At 36.1% G+C, this 8,290-nt stretch overlaps 1 long non-coding RNA gene across 1 annotated transcript; it reads right to left on the bottom strand.

Annotated features, from left to right (window-relative positions):
* Window positions 1-4,051: 4,051 nt before the first annotated feature.
* Window positions 4,052-4,564, bottom strand: LOC140371395 (uncharacterized). The gene is made up of 3 exons (XR_011928464.1): window positions 4,381-4,564; window positions 4,258-4,292; window positions 4,052-4,173 (listed from the first exon to the last, which is right to left on the bottom strand). It is a non-coding gene; the product is annotated as an uncharacterized lncRNA (long non-coding RNA).
* Window positions 4,565-8,290: the final 3,726 nt, after the last annotated feature.

Raw genomic sequence — 8,290 nt, 5'->3', positions numbered from 1 at the left:
TGACTATTGTAACGTAGTATCTTTAATTAGCTCCTGTTTTGTTTAAATCAACTGTTCATATTAGAACAGCTCATTTGTTGTTTTGTAGTGATGCACCGCACGTGCTATTGGCAACATATTACGCTTCAGAGCTACAGAGAGCATGTCTGTTGTTAGACCCTTTATGGATCCTGTACATACTTTGTTTGATTGTCGTCATTTGGTCACTGTAAATATTCTACCACTGCTTTGGGGACTGGGTGTCAATAAAAATGACCAGAGCACAAGTTTTTCGACTGAGCAACCATTTTTTCAAGGAAGCTAAAATGAACCCGTGACACCAAGGAAGAAAAATTCAACGGATTTAGTGTTTAGGGGTAATACTGGTGCTTTGGTAAACTTCTTGGCATGTTCTTTATGCTATAGTTATCTGAATAACTGTTAATATTCATCATTCTCTCTAAGCTGTTATTATTTTAAATTGCATTTCAAGATGAAATTACTGTTCTTGGTCTTGGATTTTATCAAATACATTTCCCCCAAAAATGTGATTTATACTCCACTGTGATTTATAATCCAGAAAATATGGTGTATGTTAATTTATTAAATGTGTTATTTATAGATCTACCAGAACTTTGTGAGATTGAGACATCTAATGTTGGCTGAACATGTAAGTTCCAGTGGCCACCACAGACAAGGGGCCCCTCAGAGTTGTTTGCAATCAGATCCTCAACTTCAGTATAGAATGTGAGATCCCTTCCTGGTGGAGCATATACATTTGTCAAAGTAAACACTCTTCCTTTAATAGTTCATTTGACAAATAAAAATCTGCCATCTTTAGCTTTGTGTTCAAAACTGTTCACAGGCTATTCCTCTTGAGATCAATATGGCCACACCCGTTTTATGTTTGCCCCTGTATGAGGAATAGTAAAGTCTGAAGGGCATGGTAGTGCTTTGAGTAGGCGGACCCACACCGCTGTTGCAAAATGTGGCTTTAAAATCATCGTTTGACCCCCCTCAATCCCAAATAGGAAGAACAAGGGATGCATAAACAAGGACGACACAAGTCCTAACACAACGGGACCAAAACAAACGAAGCTGACGATCCATGGCCCCATTGAAAAACATGGCAACCAAACCTGGCACGGAGAACCACAGTCCCTCCCTGTCGGAGAAACGGGGTTCCGCCCGGCCCAGATAAAGATTCTCACGACTTCCTTACATCGGAAGGGGGAGAGTATATGAAGAATCATCATTAACTGCTCATGATGTCGGAAATAAGATGTGAAATGCATCGTGATATGGTGTCTCTTAGAACTGAAATGATAGTTGCCATAGGTCCGGCCATATCCGTTGCAGTAGCCGCTGGTCTGACAGCAGAGGGAGTAACCGGAGCATGCATGGATGAAAACGAGCAACGTATTTCAGACCATGCGGATGATCTGCAGACAGTAAGGGAGGCACTGCGGGGCAGATTGACAATGCTGGAGTCGGAGAACAATAATATGAATAAGATCCTGGATTAGGAGTCCAGATCCCATGGCTCCAACATAAGTCTTGTGGGGAGAAGAAGGGGAGAACACTGTGGGTTTTCTGGAGAAGATAATCCCTGAGATCATCTCTGGCACTGGAGTTGAGGTCCCCCCATCACAATAGAAACCAAGACTAGCAGCTGATAAACCAGGAGGCCTGATCATGTGGTTTCTTAACGATCGTGTTAAGGAACGTGTCTTTAAGGCTGCAAATGTTAAAGGAGACCTCCAGTAAAAAGGCAAGCGTGTCTTCTTTGCTCCAGATATTCCATTAGAGGTCAACAACCCATGGGGGTTGTATTCTGTAACCCCAATGCAACCTAAAATATAATATTCTGGTTGAAATTGGCAATAGCAGAGCCTAATGTGAACTATCTTTTGGAATATTACCTTTGAAAAAGGCCAATGGGCTGTTACCTGTAGCTGAAATTGACATCATATTCGGATATTATGTCATCATTATGTATGGCGCTCAGACTATTCTTACAATTATAATTGGTAAATTACCAAAGTAAATGAGATTAATCAAAGGTGGTTTGAGCAGGTCATTAATAACTTTAGTGAGAGATGATGCTTTGGTCCTGCTCCAGTTTGAAAAATAACTGTATTTCAGCTCAAATCAGAGCGTTGATGGTGTGACCCAGAATATGAAGCTCAATGGTCGCATATTGAGAGCTCAATGGTCGCATATTGAGAGTAAGTTTTTAGTGTTGCTTCAGCCACAGACAGAGCCGAGATCTGCCTGTACTTACCAAAGAAGTGTCAAAAGCATGTGTTTCCAGGCATGCTGCCGCGTCCGAATTGAACAAGTTCCAATCGAGGTGCAGGGGTGAGCGCCGCTACGCAAATGTGAATGCATAGAAAATAATGCCTATTATGCCGCGTGGAAAAGCGTTTGCCTTTAGTCTGTTTTTTAAAAGCCTGCTTACAGTCTTTATGTGAGCAGGTTAAGAGTTACTTCTTTGAATAATTTGACAAATTTCTATAATAGTAATAGAATAAATTTCACACGACATAAATGTGAGATCACCATAACTTGTTTGGATTCACAAACTCAAAGCTGTTGTTGATGTTGTTATGTTACAGCATATGCCGTAATGCAAAAGACAGACCTGAACTTTTCCTAATAAAATACAGATCAAATAAATGATGATTATACATTATTATATTACTGATGTTAGCGTTCTTCTTTATTTCCCTTGATCAGATGTGGTCAGTTTAAGGAAAGGGGTAAGAGAGGGGGAGACAGGAGCCAGTGAGGAGAAAGGAGCCAATGAGGAGGAAACAGGAGCCAAAGAGGAGTAGACGGGAGCAAAAGAGGGGGAGACAGGAGCCAATGAGGAGACAGGAGCCAACCAGAAACAGAATCTTCTTTGGTGATTTGGTGCAACATAAAAACAATGAACAATAATAAAATCAAGATATATATATATATAGCCTATTTTTTTATTTGTATTCTTATTTTTCATCTTATAGGTTATTGTTAATTGTATCCCATCTGATTCTGATTCTGATATCATACCTTAATACAACAGAGATTGTATAAGCAGCAAAAAAAAGCTTGGGTTTAAGTTGGAATTCCAATAGTGTGTTTGAGTATAGATATTTTGTCAATAAAGCTAAACAAAGGAACTAAAAACTATCATTTAATTTGGCATTGAAACTCATGGAAGTGTGTTGTTGGATTTGAACATAAACTACAGCTGTTAAGCCCACACAGTACAGTGAGTGTGGAGCTCCAGTGGGAAGACCGCAGTCAGGTTGAGGAGCCTATAAAAACAATTCTAAAAGTTTATGCAGAAAAGTGGGGGAAAAAATACTTTTTATATTTGCTATAATCATTCAATTTTGGCTTATTTTACATGTTACAATTTACATCTATTCTAAACAGATAAAATTAGATCAGTCTTCACCTTTTCTTTGTGTATTATTAAATCACATCAAGTCCTTTGGCTATAGTATATTTCAAATAAATATACAAATACATATATAGATTTTTATTCAAATATTTTAATAAACTAATTGTGGACGCTCCATGGTGTCACTTCCTGTCACATGGACGTTGAGGAGGTAAACACAAGATTAGCGCTTGTATTGGATTCTGTTTCATTAAAAAAAACATTGTTTGAGTAGATTTTAACATATGGTACAAAATGGACACTGAGTAAAATGACCAGATTACCCAGATTATCCACAGTTTTACGGTAAATCCTGTTTGAACATTTCCATTTGACTGTATGATGAGTGATTTTAGCCCTGTTCTGGCTAAAGAAAGTACAACCCTTTGTTACGTTTTTTGAACACTGAACAAACGACCAAATATGTCGTTTGGATTTGGAGGACTTAAAATCAGATCAGATGGTTAGACAAAAATAGTTGTGTCTATCTGTGGCTTTACTTTATCCAGATATAGCTTTTCACACTACACCAACCAAAATCTCCTGTTATCCACCAGCACACTGCACGCAAGACATGTTTATTCAACATAGACACCAGTTAAACACAACCAACTTCTTAATCAACATTATTTTTGAGATATGTGTGTTGGTGAGAAGGTCTATTGTGTAGCACGATGCTCCACAATGGACTGCAAGTCTTTGTCTGAAGTTCTGGCTGATCGGAAATGTATTTTGGCATACGTCAAGTCAACGGATTCCAAAGTCTGCAACATTCATCACATCCAGATGATTCCAGATTTAAATAAACAGTCAACAATGTGTGGTTTATCATGGGAAAGAATCTTTACCTCTTTGTCCTTTAAACCATCTTTTGGAATGTGCCCTTAATAAAACATGTGTGATTTGTTAATATTAGTTAAGTAAAATAAAACATAAATTAAAACATTTTTATATATGTTGTTGTTACGTACCGTTTAGTAATTTGCAGATTTTCAGAATAAGCCCACCAACAAGCACGACAAGCAGAGCAATTGCACCAGCCATGATTGGGATCAAAATGTTTAAGTTGTATTCTAGTGGAAAAAGAAAATATGGCAAAATTGGTTGCTGTCAATCACAATAGATATAAATGGTACTTGACCCATGTGCGTGTAACACATTTTATTTTTGTCCTGCCGTGTGACACTAAAGTTAATTTAAAAATGAATCAATTGAACATATGACGAAGGCTCATATTTTTTTTATATATATATATATTCAATATTCATATTTTCATACAGGGTGCTACAATTTGAATAAATATAATTGAATACAAACCTGTCAATTGTGCTAATCTAATTATTAGATTGGTGTCCAATCAGTCTTCACAAATCATTTTAAGTTTCGATCTTAAGATTGTCTTTTTGTTGTTTGTTTGTTTGTTGCGTGTGGGTCTTCGGGTGTAATATATAATGACAACTATAGTTTTACGTTGTGTGGTTGTGACTTTTAACATCTGTCCAGGGACTACGGATGAAAAGTAGACTTCTGGCTAATTCTGACTTATTTGCATGTAATGTTGGTTAATATGCACTATCCCTGAAATAAAAAGATTTATGATTAGAAAAGTGTCCATAGCTCCACTGGTTTTGTTGTTTACCTATGTGATCATTTTATTATATTATTTTGATCACTGTGCATAATAAAGGAATATCTTATCTTATCTTATCTTATCTTAACTTTTTAAAGCATGTGACATTTATAAAGCACCGTAGAGCTCTGCTGAATTGAATTTTGGAACATTATTTAACTAGTCCTTTCAACTACCCAAAGTACCCATCAACAATTTATGAAACAACAACTTACCTTGAATATTTAAAAACGCTGCCGTAAATATAACCGTTTTATTGTTCATGTTTTCTCCACAGAAGTACAATCCCCAATCAGAATAATCAACTTTCTTTAAAGTGAGATAGGCGCTTGAATGATTCAATGTCATTCTGTATTTCTCCATCTGGGCTGTGTTGTAGAACGTAACATTGGATTTTGTGTCAAACATTGAACATATCTGACTAGGATTCCATTGGTCGTTCATGTGGAACCAAGATATGTGACCAAGAAAAGAGAAGCGAATATTGCAACTGAGTGTAATTTTTGCACCGCGCTGGACCTCAAAAATGTTAAACTGAGAACATGTAAAAGAGATGAAGCCTGGGGAAAAAAATACAGTATGAAATGAAAATGGTTGAGTAAAAATGAACGGCAATTTTGACTACAATTACAAAACTTACATGAAATAAGATATAAAGTCAATTTGAAGTTCATTGTTGCGCAAACACCACTGTAATCTCAAGACTTTAACCTGAAAGATACATCAATCAATGGTCTACAATCTTATATTATATTTGATACAGAGTTAACCCTACCTTCTCAATGCTGCACAGATGTTCTAAGTGTGAGAAAGCACTGCAGTTGTTTAACTGTACGAGCAGCAGGATGCTTTGTAAATGCAACACATTAACCACACTCACTATCTCTGTGAAGTGAAAGACTTTTCTTCAGACACATTCTAATGATTATTCACTTAAGTTCAGTTTATTTCAGTCACATTAACATTATAACTAACCCTAATAAACTGTAACAACATTTGTCCTTAAAATAGTGATCGAAAAGACACATTTCACACATTATACAAAAATATAATCAATAGGAAAGGAATGAAAAAAACAACTACAATACATTTTTAAAGAGGGGCTATTATGCAAAATAAACTTTTTGAACGTCCTTACAATGTTAATCCCTCATCAAAAACATACATGAAGATATTAGTCTAGACAAATGGAAAAACTGACATTCAGACTTAATTTGGAAATGGACACATTTGACAGACTTTTCACAAAATTACACTTTTATTTTAATTTAAATTATTTGATCTAGATAAAATTGTGAAAACATGTCCTGCTCAACAAAATGTGGTTGTTACACTGGGATGTCCACACACGTATGTCCAAAGACATGCATGTGTGTCAGGCAAAATTGGTGACTCTAAATTGGCCCTAGCGAATGAATGTGAGACTGAATGGCTGTTTGTAATGTCTATGTCTCTGTGTTGGTCCTGCGACGAGTTAGCCACTGTCCAGGGTGTACCCCGCCTAAGGCCCGAAGTCACTGGGATAGGCTCCAGTCACCCGCGATGGATGGATGGACAATGTAATAAACACCTGCAATTTATTGGTTTCACTTTAGTTTGTGATTTTATTGAACAGTAAATTATACAGTGTTTTTGAAAAGCATTTGTGATCATTACACTTTAAACTATTCTCTCGTGTAATTAATAGAATTGTAATTAACTTATTTGAATTACAAATATGCAATCTTAATAAAGATTTTAAATCGTTATCAACCTATATTTAAGGAGTCCTTTACAGGAGCCCTTTACTCAAGGCAGTGGTTCTTAACCTGGGTTCGATCGAACCCCAAGGGTTCGGTGAGTCAATCTCAGGGGATCGACGGAAGTCAAGACACACATCCGACTCATATGATTCGTGATAACACGCCCTGCTTGGCCTATCTGTGCTGCAGGGAATTTGGTGCACTCAGTAGTCGACTTGTGACTGTCGCGATGATACGTCCTGTGATTTCTTTCTTAATATTTTGGACCAGTGGTTCTTAACCTTTTTGAAGGTACTGAACCCCACCAGTTTCATAAGCGCATTCACCGAACCCTTCTTAATTGGAAAAATAAAATATGATTTTTTTCAAATTCAAAACATAGGTATATATTTTACTGGTGCACAAATGAACCGTGCATCAACATCACTGTGTTCAAAGAACAACATTTTCACACAAAACAACCCCTAATAATTAATATTTACTTCTATAGATCAAAGTGACTAGAGTGCTTCACAATAAAAATCAAGGCAATACAAACTGAGAATGAGAATGACAGATGATAGGATGACAGATTGAGAATTGAAACAGAGTCCACTTGACTAAAACGGAATCTTTTTCTACAAAGTAGTAGATACAGATGAGACCAAACTGTGCTGAAGCTTGCACTTGTGCTCCATCTAGTGGTTGCATATGTTAATTGCCCCCCAAAAATTCTAAATACTATGACTTTGAAAAAAATAATACTTATTGCACTACTGGCATGTACGACTATAAGGGCCTAACCCTAACCCTTTATCCTCTTTAAATTCTGAGTTTAGTCTGATTAATTTATGAGAATAATCTCATTCTTTAATTAGATTATTCTCATTAATTAATTACTTTTTTTCTGGCTTTAATCTCATAATATTATGACTTCAATGTTGAAATTTGACTTTATTCTCTTTTTTTTTTGAGGTTGGCCTTTATACTTTGTCGTTGTAGGCATGAGCAATGATGGAAGAAGTACTCAATTTTGTTAAAAGTACAGATACAGAAGAAAATATTTACTCAAGAAATTAAAGAATGACATGAACAAAGACATTTTTGAAGTACCGGTTTTAATATGTACCTTGAGAGGAAAAGGTTAATATTGCAGACAGATTTTGGGAACTATTAAAGCGTCTAAAATAGTGATTCCCTAATTTTTCTAGTTTTTGTTTGATGGAATGTAAAACTCAAACGATAATAGTGCTAAAAATACCTCCTCAGCCATCTCAGGCAGTCTCAAACAGTAAAGAAAAGTAGTACAGAACAGATACCTGCTCTCAAATGTAGTGAAGTTTAAGTACCCACTGTAAAAGTTATTTAAGTAAAGTACATATACCTCAATATTTCACTTATTTACTGTCCACAGCTGAGTAGAATTAGAAGTGCTAAATTCATGATTTTATTATAGTACATTGTAAACTTTGATAAACAACATAACTCTTCTGTGGGCATGAAAGGTTGATCTGTAGGTTTGTCTCTGTA

The sequence above is a fragment of the Eucyclogobius newberryi genome, unplaced genomic scaffold (genome assembly GCF_026437365.1).
Source record: "Eucyclogobius newberryi isolate DKJ021-1_F unplaced genomic scaffold, fEucNew1.0.hap1 SCAF_22, whole genome shotgun sequence".
NCBI lineage: Eukaryota > Metazoa > Chordata > Actinopteri > Gobiiformes > Gobiidae > Eucyclogobius > Eucyclogobius newberryi.
This window is presented reverse-complemented; position numbering and strand designations above follow the sequence as displayed.